Source organism: Cydia splendana, chromosome 10 (genome assembly GCF_910591565.1).
Source record: "Cydia splendana chromosome 10, ilCydSple1.2, whole genome shotgun sequence".
NCBI classification, from domain to species: domain Eukaryota; kingdom Metazoa; phylum Arthropoda; class Insecta; order Lepidoptera; family Tortricidae; genus Cydia; species Cydia splendana.
Window position 1 is genome coordinate 3,349,253 of NC_085969.1, and position 17,596 is coordinate 3,366,848.

The 17,596-nt window shown below is 34.5% G+C and overlaps 1 protein-coding gene and 1 long non-coding RNA gene across 4 annotated transcripts in view; both read right to left on the reverse strand.

Moving 5' to 3' along the window:
• Positions 1 to 12,982, reverse strand: part of LOC134794213 (uncharacterized) — a 107,261-nt gene extending 94,279 nt beyond the window's left edge. Inside the window, exon 1 of the long non-coding RNA XR_010144647.1 lies at positions 12,753 to 12,982. This is a non-coding gene — a long non-coding RNA (uncharacterized LOC134794213). The remainder of the gene's footprint in view (positions 1 to 12,752) is intronic.
• LOC134794157 (protein TANC2) overlaps positions 1 to 17,596 on the reverse strand; it is a 202,906-nt gene that overhangs the window by 141,900 nt on the left and 43,410 nt on the right. The window lies entirely within an intron of this gene.

Below are 17,596 nucleotides of genomic sequence, written 5' to 3' on the forward strand. Positions count from 1 at the left end.
TTTATATTACTCGTTATTGAGGACAAAATAAATATTTCCACTTGGCTTATCCTCTACCATGCGCTTTTATAATTACAAGTCTTAGGTACTGGTCGTTAAAATATAGCCCAGTTGTGTACTTTTGGGTGTCAAATGCTCTGTGATTAAGTGTCCCGACTCGGAACTAAAGTATCCGTCTGTCGTCATATATCTTCTACAGAAATTAGGCACGGAGAACTAAGTATTATATTCGTCGGAAGTACCTTATGATATCCTGAATTGGTATAAATAAATAGGTATCTAAGTGGAATTGCGGACGTAACTTATGGTTTTATAAGCCTTTATTCAACTTCCTGAATATTCCGTGTGATCGTGTAAAACCTGTGACAATACAATTATCATTTTTCTGCGTTGTCCCCGTTTTTTGCCACGGCTCATGTGAGCTTGGAGTCCCTGGTTTTTTGATTGACTGCCAACTGACCTTTCAACCCTAAGGGGAAACTGGTAATTATTGGGATTAGTTCGGTTTTCTCTCTAGATGTTTTGCTGACTATTGTGATGGAATTGCTCTGATGGAGGCCGAGGTGGCTAGAGCAAAACAGCGGAACCTCAATGAGTTTGAGTTTTTTAGAATTGTCTTGATGAGTAGAAGAAAATAGTCGAGTCGGTGATAAAAACTTGCATCAAAAATTGTATATCTCAAAAAATCTTCTTTGGTGTCAAAAACTGTAGTACATAAATAGTGTAGACCTATTGCAGGGTGATGACATGATTATCACAATTAAAGTACCGCCATTAGGCGCTCCCTAAGGCACGTCAAATACGTCAATTGCCCATACTCTAATGGAGTAACGCTGGTATTTGCTGATAAAACCACTCGTAAATCTGTCCGTGCGTTACTTATCGAGCCAGAACTTTATTCTATCTGCTTACAAGTAAAACCAATATAAGATGACCTTAAACTTCGTACGAATAATGCGTTATCGGAGAGCACATTTAGCACCGGTTCTCTTGAAAGTTTAACTCGCCAGTTTTATAGAATAACATCTCAGTTTATCGGCGCAAGAAAGTTTTAAGTTCAAATGAAGGTATTAAATTATTTTGTTTGGGTAATGAAACATATGCTAAGTCTTATCTAAGTCGAAAGAAAGAATTATGTATTTTTTATGCATCTTCTTGTTTTTATTAAAGCATATGAAATACCAACATATCGAAGTAGATTTACAGAAGGCATCAAATGCAGGCAAATGTATTTCATTAGTAAGTCTTTATGAAGTTTCACTCAGATTTATATTGATATATTGTAATGAATTATTATGAAAAGTAAGTGTACTGTTTTATAATTCCAAAAACGTATTTTCATTAAGGTCCTTAGATTTTCATATATTTAATTTAAATAAGTAGGTTAGTTATAATAAAACGAAAGAGACTGGAATCATGACATAATAGTGTCTAGACCATGTATGTTTTCGTTTAGAGTTCTAAACGTCACTTCAATGGCTCTAACATCTCAAGGCAAAAAGCAGGCGCGCCAACGTAAACATTCCCTTTGTGGCTGCCATGTTTGCCAGGATGATATTTTTGCTTGTCGTGTCTGAGAATAGGTGTAACTTGAGTACAGTCTATGAAGGAATATTGACTTTAAGTGAACTTACTTAAGGCTAAAATTGGAAGAACTGGAAGATCTTGACTTAGTCGTTATTATTCTTAAGTCATGTTTGGTGCATCGCTTTGTAGACTTAAGTATGTAGTCCGAAGCTTTAGGTTTTGCATTTAGGTATAATTACAACATTTTTTTAACAAAGCCAAAATATCAGTTATTCTAAGTTTCACTTACAAATGATGACTATTAAATCCTTGCCAACATCAAAGTAACAGTACCAAATCTGATAAGAATCTAATATACAAAACATTTCCAGTTAATTTCCGCACCTAATCCTAAAGTTCATCTAACATAACGACCATAAATTAACAAGAAAAACATCCTGATGTCCCACATGGCCGGAAAGCGGACTAGGCTTTACCTTATACGACACTTGGACCAATAGGAGATAAGACTGGACAAACCGTTTATTCATGACCACTGTTAATTCATTGCTTTAGCATCTCCACTATCTAATAGAAGTTAATATTTCTCTCTAATATACAGGTACTTGACTGTTAAAACATTCAACTGTAGTCCAAAACCTCATGCATCAAACAGCAATAGAACACATTAAATTTAATAGGTAATAAAGAAGTTACTAAGCAACGAAATGACAATATAATTACCTTCCTAATTCGTTACCTAAAATCATAGATCAAAATCTGAATAATGAAACTTCAGGTTAAATGTCAATGCAGTGTGCATGTTTTTGGGTTACATGTTTAAATCTGATCAATCAGGATAAAGTCAATTGTAATTACAAGAATCTTTTCATGTATGACTTTTTATCACGCAACCCAAGGAAATGGAGCGTAAAAAGACTATTTAGAGAGGATACAACAAAGAATATTCATAAGCATAAAGTGATAGTAATTGGCGCTACTGGATTTATGTGAAACTTATGATGCAATCTAATTAGGAAGGACTGCCACAGAAAATATTACAAGAGCTATATTAATGAACTTAATCAATAAAACATTCTATTGTAACATATAATACAAACGGAGTCTCTTATCAACATTATCATCAAAGCTATTACAAATTCAAAGAAAACCTATCAGCGTGTCAACTTCCAATCGTTCAACCTTCAATCAAGCAGTCAACGACAACTTTCCACGGACAAAGTAAACCAGAAACACCAGATATAGCCCTTATGACCCACGGAATATGGTCGTCATTAAAATATTTATGTCGATACAACCGTTGCCGGTTGTAACTTAACGGAGACTACTTTAAAGGGTTTAATTAAACTGTATATTGGTCTCGAACCGAAAGAAAATGTAATCAACGCCATGTTATTGCTGAGATGTTGTTTCTCTCCATGATCATTTTCTTTTTTACCATTGTCAGCCGTCTTTTAAGTTTTTTCATTCGATTTGTCAGTTTGGTTTCTTTCTCCATGTGTTTTTATGTAATTACTTACTGGTTTTATGTCGATTCGTTTATATAAATCAGTTTAATGAGCTCATACGTCTTCACTACAAATCCCTGGTTTAACGAGGGCTGGTCATAATAAAAGAGATCTAAAGGACGTCTACTTTTGTATGTGACTAGGATTGCGTTACAAAATCTAGTGGAAAACTTGTTACTCATATGTTGTACTGGTTTCCTCGTTCTCTTTGTTTATGTTCATCTGTAGATTTGTATTTGAAATTTACTAATTGACGATCTTGGAACTCCTGTTTTGTTTAATGATGTAGGGCTTAAAATTGCACAGGATTAAATCTCCGATCCACCATTACAAACAAAAGCTCGTAGCTTAGCAAGCCTCACCGAGTTTTTGCTACCAAGTCCACGTTTGAATGGGCCGGCTGTCCTTATATGTGTTGAACTACATTCAGTTTTTCTGTTAGCGTACTGTTAGGTAACGTTATGTACCAAATAGGTCGAGTGCAACTATGGTAGCTGGCTGCAGGAAACTAAGAGATTTCTCACGTGAGATTTATGCAAACGGAGGAGTCAGTCCGGTTGCCATTTCACACTTAGTAAGTTTTTATAAAGCTTTATAAGGAGGAAACTATTGATTAGATCAAGCTTATTGGTCTAAATGAGCATGAATAGGAATTATAGGGTAGGTGGTCAGGAAACTGTAAACAGTCTGCTTTTTCTGTACTTTATGGCACTGCCAATTAAAAGTAATATATAACATAATTCAGCCTATATAGATCCCACTGCTGGTTTCTTATTGTTTTGGTCAGCTGAGAGATGTAATGAGTGATGCCACGATTTGTAATCAGTATTGTCCAATAAATACTGTCATACGCATATCGTCTTTCGTTGAATGCTCTCATCATCGATGATTAACCCTTTAACCATTGGACATTCCTTTCTAGTCATTCGATTTCGAACCGTAAATCTTATAGTACAGATGCGTTTTTGGTTTAAGTGTGATGGCGAGTATGCCGCTACGGACTAAAGGGTTAGGATCTAATATGTTCTCTTTAACATGATACGCCCCCAAAATCATACAATACCCAAAGACGGCTAAACAGCTAGTGAGATAACTATTTTTTGCAAAACTTCTGAATTTACGTATTTGGCTACTGCAAACATCAATAGAAAATTAGTATTAAGTTTTATCGTAGCGCCTTAGAAATTTAACTACATTTACTAACTAACTAATTTTGTTTTTTCATCTTAAACCTTGTATTCGTTGTAAAACGACGGTTACAATCCAGAAAATCTTACTTTAAGATTTCATAGTTAAAGCACTTTAGTCCAGTAAGAAAGGTCTTTAGAACGACACAGGAGACGTCTGTCATAACAGTCTCCGTAAATACGCCTCTTTCACTTTCGTGACCGCGCGGGCTCTTGCCTGACGCATGCTATCCGTCATTTTAACTCAACCAAAGAATATATTAGCGGCATTCAGACTGTTAACTACTTATGTAGTAATATTATGTATATAACAGTAGCTTTCATAGTTCTAACAAGTTTTCTGCGAAATTTGTACTGTCGTAAACATACAAGAATGCAGGAGCAAAGGTTCATGAATAAATAAATATTTTATTAATATATCTTACATATGCTCAAGGACATGAAATGTACCTATTTGTACACTTTAAAGTCAATTTTAATAAAAAATCTGAGTGAAAGAACACAAAACCTCAAAAAATCAATTTGAATTTGAATTTGAAAGAAGAATATTTCAAGTGACAAGGTTTTAAGGCTGTGCGTTGTCTGTCAGAATCAAAACCCTTATTTATTTAGTTATATTTGTTTCACTTACCATATAAATATAGTCCTTACTTACAAGCCATGTTTCAATAACAGTAAATAAGATTTAAGCTCCTCAGTGTATTTTCATTACTCAAACGTGATTTAGACCGAGCTCCAGTTATGCTTTATTGCGCTCGTTAAGTGTCATGGATATCAGATTTTCCTATGTTTTGTATGTAGATGAATTGCCAAGATAACGTGAAAGATGTAGACTAGAGCGGCTTCGTGGTTAACTGTAACGTTTTGTAGTAATATTGCGAGTTCAATCTGGCCACAAACAGGTGATGGTTTAAATAGGAAAAATATATTGACATCTGTTTTTTTATACGAAAGAGTCTAATTAGTTCCATACAATGTTAATTTACCAATAATCATAATTATTACCTAAATATTCAATAAAGCTCCTCTGTTATATTTTAAGCTGAGCGTTTTAATTATCTTGTTACCCTTGTTTCATTAATAGTTCATTGTATATATTTTAATATGGTACTTATTGTAAGTCGTAAAGTTTTTGAAAAAAGTGAATACGTAATAGAGTCAAGGATTTATAAATCACTTATTTATTTAGCATTGTCAGAATAAAATCTTAAAATTTCTTGACAATGATGACTAAAATCTTTAACTTTTTGTCTGTGTCTGATAAGGTTCTTAACCGATTTTTTCTTATATTTTTGCATTTTTTCTAGAACGATTTTTTCTTCTCTATACAACACAACCGAAGTTTGAATCCACGATTTTTGACCACACACACGTATGAAAAGTTAAGACAACATTTTTTAGTCGAGCAAAGGAAAGGAAAGGAAAGCAATTCTAATATTCACTGTTTTCATAAACGTATGTAAACTATTAGAAACCGAGTGAAAACTTCAAAACGGTTGCTTCGAACCTGATCCTTGATAGGATCTTATCTATTTAATGCCAGTTGTCGAAGTCGGCATCTTTATAGTTGCGATGGTGGCAGATAGCGGACATTGGGAAATATATTCAAGTGGTCACACTTTGAAGTCATGTTTAATGGGTAGTAGTTGAGCTTACAATTTTCTAATGGTGATTTTCACTTTTTATAACATTGATCGTTATAAACTTAAAACAAGGCATTGAGAAATAATTCAAATTACTTATTTCTCTAATGTACAAGATGACCCCTTTTTTTCTAGAAAAGATCGCTCCCGAAATTCAACTTTCATTACTTAGCTTATAAATCCTGACCGAAAAATTTTGGTCAAGAAGTTTTTGAGTAACAAAAATACAGTACCAACAGGACCTACATACAAACTGCTATAACGCTACAAAGGGTACTTATTACATACAAGTCAACCGAAGTTGACTTTTATTTTTCGAAACATTTTGCGTGTCGGCTCATCTTTAGAACACATTTATTTCACAATTCAATCCGACAAAAAAAATGGTCGACACGACACCGCTTTCACCCTTCAAGTTTACAAATCAAGCGACATATTCTCGCATAAATTTAGCTTCGCAGGCGAAATGTACGTTATATCTGATCGAAGGTTGTCAATATTGAAATGGCGTTACAATATCTGGCATGGTAAATGTCATCGGACGCCACGCCCGGAGAAATCAAAAAGGTAGGGATGGGACTGAGTCAATAAGACATCATTTTTCTAAATGTTCATAGATTTTAAATGCATCATTTTTTTAGGAAAATTTAGTACATTTTTGAAAATAAATAATAAAAATTCTTTTTTGTCAAGATTAGAAATTAAACCTAATCAGGTTGATTTTAACATAATTGAGTAACTGAGAACGTCCCTACATAGTGAAAGAGAAAATCCCTACGTTTAAAAAAGTATTAATGCTGGGGTCACAACTATGAATTTATGAGCCGCCCAACCTTGGTCACAGAGCAATTCAGCTATTCAACTAATGAACATTAAAAAAATACTAATTTCATAAATACATTTATTTAAAAATTAGAATTGATTAATAAAATCGACTTTTAAGGAATAAAATATCGATTATTAATCGATTATTTGTCCCATCCCTACAAAACGGAGGAACATTTTGTTGTAGTGAACGCCACAATGTATAATTTAGATATCAACTTAACGGTCAATAGTGGATTAGTCACGATTCGCGATTGACTGGGGAACTATTGGTTCTCGATTTTGTAGCAGGAAGTTAGCTAGTTATCAAATATTTCGTCTAAGTAGGTAGGTAGGTACTATAATAGTAGTAAATAATAATACAATGCTAAGGTAAGCAGAATAATAAAGGTTACATTTATCTTGTAAATTTTCTTTCAATTTAAATATATTTATTAAATTAAAAAAAGAATAATAAACAGAGCTTCAAAATCTTGTATTCTAAGGTGAAATTTCGTTAGTAGTCTAAATCTGTTTTTGATGAAATTGCATCTGATGTCCCTATCCCAATTTTAAGATTCTAGAGAATCTAGAGAAACTGCACTTGTTTTAATTATTATATTTTACTCTGCTGATGCTCTTCGGAATGGTATAAGTTGAAGTTAATGATCAATACCCTCTGGTCTGGTCTTATCTTAATCACCATCATATTGTTAGCACATTGCGAAAACCAATGGTACATACCATTTATAGAATATTGTCGACGTCGCTTTCAATTTCGATTGCTAATTGATTTATGTATCGATAATTCCACGGCGTGTTGAACGGAAAGAAAGCCATCGATACATTTCAACCGACAAAGGGACATTATGAACCCTAACTATAAGCAAATAAGGTTTAATTCATGGTTTAATCCAGGGATCAATAAACTTTCTACGCGGATTAATCTCTATTGTCTCCTTTGAGGTCGTTGTTTATTTGAGAATGACTTGGCGTAATTCAAGCACTGCATGAGAGGAGTAACTATATGTAAGTACCTACACGTTACAGTCAGCAGAAGAAACATCACTACACCTAATAAAACAAAGTCCTCCGCCGCGTCTGTCTGTTTGTGTGTTTGTTCACGATAAACTCAAAAACTACTGAACGGATTTTTATGCGGTTTTCACCTATCAATAGAGTGATTCTTGAGGAAAGTTTAGGTGTATAATTTGTTAACCCGTGCGAAGCCGGGGCGGGTTGCTAGTACATATATAAAACGAGATATTTATTATCTGAAGTTGCCGTAGGAGCAAAAGCCTCTTTTTCAAAGTTCAAAGTCCCAAATATTATGTTTTTGAATTGGAATCTTGTCCATTTTGATAAAAGTTAAAATTAAAGTTTGAAATTTGTCCTTTGGGTCTTTGGATCTCCGGATGATTTATAGCTTTGAAGTTTTGTTGACTTATATTTCGTGAACAGAATTTCAGTAACAGTGTGTTTTCTGTTGACTGTACGTTTACTCTTTCACTTATGAACGGTGTAACATTGATGGACTCAAATAAGGAGTTGGCTTTTAATTCATGCCCGATATCAGATCATTATCTGTGATTGAAGCGTTAAACGTTTACTTTCGATTGTATTCTCCATTGAATTTATTAGTACACATAGTATCTAATTCGGAAGTGAAATCAATTTTTGTATAACAGATTACTGATTACACATTGTACATTATTACATTTAGTTAAACATTACATTCATTGTTTTAGCTTGAAGTGGGTATGAATTCCCCCAATCGCTAATTTTATTTTTATTTTTATTTGACGACCGGTCTGGTCTAGTGGATAGTGACCCTGTCTGCTAAGCCGATGGTCCTGGGTTCGAATCCCAGTAAGGGCATTTATTTGTGTGATGAACACTAATATTTGTTCCTGAGTCATGGTTGTTTTCTATGTATATAAGTATGTATTTATCTATACAAGTATGTATATCGTCGCCTAGTACCCATAGTACAAGCTTTGCTTAGTTTGGGGCTAGGTTTGATCTGTGTAAGATGTCCCCTAATATTTATTTATTTTATTTATTTATTTATTAGCCTGGTTAAGTGTCCCACTGCTGGGCAAAGGCCTCCCCTCGCTTCCTCCACTCAATTGCTAATAATTGTACAAATTTGATAAGACATGTAATACCAGTAAATCCGTGCTAATACTGTTAATTCTTGATAAGTAGATTGCTATGAGAATACTTAGTGTATGACATTTAATATTTATACCAACAAGTAAACGGTATCTTAAATGACTATCGTTTGTCTCCGAAAATTGAGATGCAACTAACGACACTCTTTACGCTCAATCGCTCAAATTGCCTAACCGCTGCTGGTAGGTGTGCCAAATAAACACACAAACGTATCAATTTTCTCAGGATAATACGCCTGACTTTTGAGCTGAAAAAACGTGTTATTGCATCGCAAACAGAGTAAGGGAAAGCACATTAGCGGATCAATGAATAAAATAGGTGTCTAAACTGTTTAAAGTACACAACCCAAAACCCACGTCTTCCAGACGATGATTGATCAATTCTCAACATCGTGACGGACCATTCCACAATTACAGAGCAAGGCGGCGTAATAAATTACTCAGGCCCATGAAGACGCTATTACAGTCACGAATTGTGCTAAACTCCTTGCCTGACTCGATTTATGGACTCCCTCGCTTCTCACCTCGGCTATGTAAAGAAGCGGTTTTACCAAGTTTCACTTCTTTAATTGAATTACTTAGAGCCTAAGTGATACTTTGAATGTTTTATTAGTAATTAATGTATTAGAAATGGACGAGTTATAACCGTTTATAGGTTAGAAAATACACTTAGTTGTGACAGTTATGGTCTATGAAATTACAAACAATTTCTTATTGAAATCTATTTTGATTGAAATTGTTTTGAAATTGATTAAGTATTTATTAGATATACGATGACAAGCCAGTACATTCGAGAATTAAATTAAATTTAGTCTATAAGTAAAATAGAGCTTTAAGATTGCTTCGCCAACATAAGGCAGCGATTCGAATACAAAAAACAGTCAAGTTTATACGTTGTAAAGTTAGTTATATTACAATAGCATATTCAACTTATATCAGATGCAAATGTCAACTAAGTTCAAGTGCTCTCTCTTACTTGCTAGCGCTAGTTCAAATACAATATTAGGATAACACTTCTCAGCACGAAAACACGCATTTACTTAAACGTGACGCAGCATAAGCATGCAAACTAAATTAACTTATCAACCGTGAATACACGACTGCACTTTACAATCATAACAATACAGTCAACAAAAGAAAAGACACTGAAAAATAACATCTAACTCAAGACAATAAGAAAGAAGAAGGATTTCTAGAGCGGGATATAGTAAATTGAAAAGAGGACGTTGAAAATTTGAGTCTATTTCCAAGTGACAGAAACGAAAATGAGTTTTAAAGTTTGGAAACAGAAAAATGTAAGGCATGATAACGAGAGTTGTAGGGGATTACTTCGACATGTTTAATTCTAAAATAAATAGCTTTAACATGGAACATGGATACCGGTGTGTTGTTTAGGTTGTTAATAGTTGAGTGTTTGGTTTTACTTCCATGTTGTAAGGCGTGTGCGTTCTGGTACACAATGGAAGTGCATGCGGTGTGTATTATATTTCAAAATGCGGAAGTTATGAGGTTTCTGAATGGGGTTTGCAGTGGAACTATTAGCGTCACTATTAAGCCCCCGAGGCTCGATATTTACGCTATTGTTTGTGCGTTTTTGACGAGGTTGCGTTGTGAATGAATTTAAAATCATGCATTTTGCTAGTTGCGAAATAACTTTTCCATTGTGACAGACGGTGCCGTTTATTATAATTTTCTTTTTTTATCTAAACCAAAATCTAAATTTCACAAAATATTTGATTGAATTTCATTTGTCATTTAGGTAACTTATCCTTTGATGGAAAACTGATTTGCGCTATATTTATGTTGTAGGTACCAGATTGGAATGCAAAGAAAAATCGCACTATTATTATTCCTTGGGTACTTAATTGCGGCAATAATGCCCTGCTCTAACTATGCAGATCACGCAATTCCCTTCAGACCTATTATATGTTATATCGGTACACGTTGCAATGCCGATTATGGATGCATAACCCGTTGCAAACGGTAATACCCAAAGGATTATAAAAGGATTTCTGTAGGTATATTTAAGATATAAGTGACCCTATTCTGACGAAAGGAAAATTGTATTTGAATGTAAAATTCACACAAAAACAAAATTGTGTTCTATGAAGAAATATTGTATCAAGCTGAAAATTTTAACTTTTTACTATAAGATGCTATTTCCGTGGTTTGTTGTTCTTTCCTTGAAAAGTCAGGCATTATTTAAATTTACTTAATTATGCTGATAACATTATCTTCACATGTTTTGAATTGCTTACCTGAAACAAAAAAGAAAATACATTGATTTACATAAAATATATATACAGTGGTACTACTAAACTCAATTAATAACTAGCTTAAACAAAAATATTTTCACAAACGTCATAATAATAGTAAATTTAAAGTAGCGTACCGCATAATCAAATTAAGTTTTCACAACAAAAAATAGTAATTGCTCTGATGTTAACAATTGTTTTTACAAATAAAAAATCTAAGAAGCCTCCAAAGTACAACGGTCACGAAACGAAATCTAAATATAGCGAGAAAAAACGAAGAACAAAGAAACTTAACCGTCCATAAAACAAAATGCCAATGCGGGTGCTTTACGTTCTACATATTCATCAGCAAAGGCACATTGCCAGACAGTAATATGACTGTAACATCGAACAGTCAACATTCAATGTCAAAGTCAAATGCATTTGTAATACAAATTTTGTATACCATTGTAAACAGGTTATACGTTGAAGTAACAACTCCACCATAAGGTTACCCAGGCCAGATCCAAAAACTCGCAAAGTAAAGGATGACTTACGGCTAGACCGGGCCGGGGCCGGGCCGGAGCTTCCGGCGCTTCGTTTTCTATGGAAAGCACCACGTGAATACCGATCAGCCGTCATAGAAAATGACATGTCGGACGCCTCTGCCGGGGTTCGGCTCGGTCTAACGTGAGTCATGCTTAATGTTTGGTTTGCTATTCTTTGGGTTATGAGCAGCATCTTATCATGTAGTGTACGTGTTCAAAGGCCTCCTAGCCTAGTCGTTAAGTGACTCTGCCTATGAGCACTTTGAGCAATAAGGGCATTATTAAACAATATCTTTCAGAAGTTTCTAAGATTTCTAATGAAACAGTTCCAACAGTCCACTGTCAGCCAGTATTCATACATTTATTTATTATAAGCACTATTCTTACATACTTATATGTATATTCTCTTAGTACCTTTATGTGTCATACTACGAGAGTACGTAGGAGACCTTAAAAAAGAAACCTCGTTTATAAACAACCTTGATCATATTTGGTTTTTATTACACAAATAAATTGCCAAGACTTCATACAGTCCATCACTCGGACCCATCATTTATATAATTTACGATCAATTATTTACGTCGCAAATAGGTTATTGCGTCACGAACGAAGCGCCCTTAGGTATAATAAAATGATAACATACATGTGTATAAGTGGATTTATTGACAAGCCATTAATCTCATTGGATGTATTGAGATCCACTGTCAATTAAAATCTTGTAAATGTTTTTTTACAATCTGCCAAAAAAGGAAGAAATCAAAAAATACCTTGTTCTAATTTTGATGAAATTTTATCTTGCTATCAGTAAAAGTATATCTAATATCTATGCTTCACATGAAAAGATAACGTTATTGTAAATTCTCAGAAATACAAAAGGAAAATTCAACTTGTTCAGGGAAACCCTTTACAACTCATTAAAATTCGTGCTAAACATGATAAATGAGTAAATTGATAATTTTGATACAAGCATATTTAAACATTCCTGATAATGTCTTTAAATATTTTGTTTTATACCACATCGGTGGAAAACAAGCATACGGCCCGCCTGATGGTAAGCAGTCACCGTAGCCTATGGACGCCTGCAACTCCAGAGGTGTTACATTGCGCGTTGCCGACCGTTTAAAAACCTGTACACTCCTTTTTTGAAGAACCCCATACTGTAGACCCTCGGAAGGGAGCTCATTCCACAGCCGGAGCGTCCGCGGGAGGAAATTCCTCTTAAATCGCACAGTACGCGACCATTTAGGTTCTAGGGTGTGAGGATGAACACCCTGCCGGCGGCGAGCGGTGCGGTGATAGAAAACGGCCATTGGCATCATGTCAAATAATTCCTCAGAGCACAGAGCCCATTGTACAAGCGGTAGAAACACACACAAGGAGGCAAAGTCTCTCCTTAGACTAAAAACAATTTACCGTTAATCTAGCCTTATTCTTCTTATCTAGTGTACTTTAATTTGCTTTAATCGCGAACATATGATAAACAGCAATAACATTGCTAAACCTTTCATGAAGACATTTCCATGTTCAAGCTCCGACAATTATTTTATGAATGTGTGAACGGGAAAGCTTTGTTTATTATGATTAAAGGAAAGAGAAATCCGTTAGCATATAGTATTTGGTTCAAGTACGATAAGGTCTCACGGTTGAAGTACTGACGCGTAGACTAGAAAATGTTGTAAGATACTAGAATTTCTTTGCAACATACCTACGCCATTTTGAAAAAAGTGTCTGCAGTTACGCACATAACGTACATACACTACTTTCTACGACTCATAGGGCAGAATATTTCTACTTTCCAATGCTGAACTCTATTTTTGCTTGTAAAATAAATACTTCAATACTGTTATGAGGGAAAATATATGTTACTTAACACGTTTGCTATTGCTACGGCATCGGGTCAAATCGGCATACTCAATAATGGCAGCGAAAGTGTTAAGACAGGCCGAAAGCCAGAAAATATTTAAAATTAGAATTTTACCTGTCACGTCCCTCGGCTATATCATTTGCTATTTTTACTAAAATTAATACAAAAAATAATGTATTGTATATGAATAAACGCCTATTTCCCGGAGGGGTAGGCAGAGACCACGGATTTCCACTTGCTAATACGATCCTGACATACCTCTTTCGCTTCCTTCACTTTCTTCATTCCTCATACACTTTGCAAGCTTTAGAATATATCAAGTTATATTACACGATAAAGTCAGATTAAAAAAAGTAAATATTTAGATATACAACGACGAATAGAATACAATTTTCAAGAGAGTTGTGTAAAAACTGCTTCTAGCAAAGAATTACGTAGACGAAACGAAATGTGGTTTGTGTTTTTTTACGATAAGCTCATTCACGCATTATCGTATATGTAAGGACATAAACTTTATTGTTCTGATAGCGGCGACCACCCCTGGCTAAACCCAATTTAGTATGAACAAATAAACCAACCATAGTAACAGGTAAAAATTAAAAATCTACAATTTATCAAACTAAGGAATTATAAATAATTTCGTGCAGTTATGCAATTTAAAAAAAAAACGACTAATGGAAATTAAAGTTATAAACGTAAGTTTTGAGAAGGTGCAATGCTCCCATTTTTTAAAACATGGCCGCACGAGTTCAAGTTGAAGACCAGATCTTCCAAACAAACCTCGTACCTTCTGTATGAACGTAGTGCCCTGATAATGCTACATACTATTTATGGCGAGGAATGTCTTAAGAAAACATATTACAAAAACCACCCAGACCACACCACTGACAAAAATAAAGACAATCAACATCCAACCTTAAATTAACAGGCGTAAAAACTGGCCTGATTGAATCACAGCGCATCATTAACTTTGCCAACGTGTGAACATACATTGTACGTTGCTGAGATATTGTGAACTTTATGTTAATGGCATAAGAAATCACCGGTGATGTATAAGCAGATTTTTCGCTGTATAATTATGTTGGTAATTAATTGGGCGCCACAGGATATCCATTTACAAACATGTATGGGCACCTATGTGTTCGTAATATTTCGTCTGAGAGTTCGTGTACGACCGAGTGACAAAAAAGCAATTAGTGTTATATTTGAATGTAGGTGTGAGGATTAATGAGCTGTAGATACTAACACAATATTTAGAACATTTTGGGTTTTGATATTAAAGTTTTTTTAATTATAAGGCATTTAATATTGTATAACGTTTTCTTTGATTCCGCACTGCTATGCAATAAGTATCTTACTTATACAGTGTTCACGATTCAATATAGCGGACATCTTTCTCTTGTTTGCTCGCCATCGCATATCTAAATTCTTCTTTATTGTTTTTCCATCTCCTATCTTCTGACCCATCTTTGTCACTTATTAAAGCGATACCAATTAAACTGACATCTCCAGTAGCGTTGTTCCCTTTTGCCTTGACATTATAATTGTTGATTGTAGACTTCTGTTTACTTTTTGCTTCATCGTGTTATCGATTACTTACAACTCGATAAGAATAATCCCGATCACCAGTTAGAGCACCGGCGCCTACAAGTCGAATGGCCGATGCGATAAATGCTGATAAATCGATTCATATCTCCAATCTTATCGATACCGATAAATGTTTCACATGATACATGGCAGAATTACTTTATGAGTACATTGACATAGACAAGTTATGAAATCAGGCGATTGGTATCTTTGTGAAATTGTTTTATGACTATAACTAATGAATCGATAAGTGTGTTTGTATAATGTATTGTTTGAGAGTTACAATTCTCTTTATGGCTTGTAACCTCGATAAAAGGAAACGGTACACATCAATTAATAACGAATAAATTTTAAGTAAAGAGAAGCCTTAGTCTTAGTCTGATCGGATTTTAATCCCCGACTAGAAATATTCTCAAATTTAAAGTCAGATACCAAATACTTATTATTTTTAATGAACTGTCATAAATATCCATATACCCAGGGTTGTACGTCAGTTGAAAAAAAAAGATGCCACAAAATCGCGTGGGATTGGTATATTTCAAGAAAATTATTTGATTGAACTAATTTAGTAATAAAGATACGAACGACCTCGAATGATAATGTTATAAGAGGAGGTACAAGGTTTAGATATCGCAAAGCCTTGGACGTCGAGTGGCCGGGATTTTACAATGGTTTTAAGGCTTTGGGACAAACAGGTTACATTGAAAGTAAATACCAACGACTAACAATTTCAATACTGGTACAACAGAACTACATACTATCAACTTAGGAATAGAATAGGTACTCTTTCGGTCGATATATGTAGCTTATATTAACAAGATGCAAAAGATTGTACGCACTTAACTGGACATACGTAAACGTTCCCAAAAAATAACTTTCTAGAAAATTGGTTAACTTTCTACAACCATTTTGCTTTACGGAAGCAACAAAAAACAGTTTATTAATCAATTTATACACTGACTATCATTTAATTAATCAGCATAATGCTGAAAGCTATATCGCAGTGATATACGCCGGAAAACAAATTGTAATTACTTTGCCTGTACTGTTTTCATCTCTTACAATACTGAACGCTCTAAAGTGTACATACAGAAGGTCTAATTTCGATTGTTCAATAAATACTGTTCCCATCAAGATTTCGTCTTTTCCTCGACTACTTATCTTACTGCTTTCTTGTTTAATGCAGTGTTTATTGTTTTTGCTAAAGATCTTTCGCTGGAGGACGCGGCTACTATGAAATTTGCTAAATCGAATGCCATTCCAGTTTACGACTGTTTTGATTCAGTGTTATTAAGTGCAATTGAAATTGGATCTGCTAGAACAGTTATTGGTGATTATAGAGAAGAGGACGGTCGTAATAAACTTACAGACGTCATATAATTAGACGCCACCGCTATCAGTGCTATCAATAAAATTATACCGCGTCTGCGACGTTTCCTCGTCGCTTGCGATAGTATCGCATAAATTGCGATCCATTATCGCTTTTGATCAGGTAAAAGGCGCAGCCACCGATGTACGTGTAGAAATGTACGTAGGTACATTAAGTTGAACGTTAGATACGGGCAGGGCTTGACGGCGTCGCTTATCGGCAGCTGAGACCTGTTGGTCAGTCTGCAAATAACGATTAGGATCGACATGCGCTTGCTATATACAGGATAAGGAGTCGAGCATTTATACAGGAAGAACTAACTTTAATAGTTACTAAGCTTGATTTTTTAAATTACTAACTCAAAATATTGAATACTTGTTATGACTGAAACTGAATTGGAACGATTCGCTTGTATCTATTTTGTTTTATTGTATAATCAATATAATACCTATATTGTGATTGTTAGTAAATTTATCGTTAAGGTGGATAACATCGCGCCATGTAGTGATAAAGATAACAATGTACCTACCTAACTATATGTATGTTATAATTATGATACACTTTCTTTTGTTTTGTAATAACAAATTATACACAATAATCATAATCAACTAGCAATTATTGTACGTAAACGGAATTATATCTATTTGATACAGATTATTAAAGAAATTAATAGGTTCGGAGACATCGCAATTGACAGTAATGAAATTTAAAAGCACGTGGATTGTAAATAGCAATATTAATATATTAATCAGGCTGTTAATAAATGTCTTTGAAATTGGCTTTATTAATGGAATTTCACAGACCGTTGACAATGCACTTAATGCTGTTATTTTAGTCTGGTTTCAGCTCGCAGCTCACAGCCGGATTTTCGCACATGTGATTATGTCTAAAAATGTAGGCAACAATACAAAATCATATGATACAATAGCAAACGATGCGTCTATTGTATTCCCCGAACATCCTGCCTGAGTTAGTAATATAAGTTCTGTAGTTATAAAAAGGGTATAAGTATTTACGAATATGTGTTGCATTTGACCTTTTATACATTAGTGTAGTATTCGCACAATGTAGAAAACAATGATGGCAGACGCAATTGTTCGTTCGAACCCGTTGGCAATTTTGATGATTTTGCTGAATTCGAGAGCGGTGGT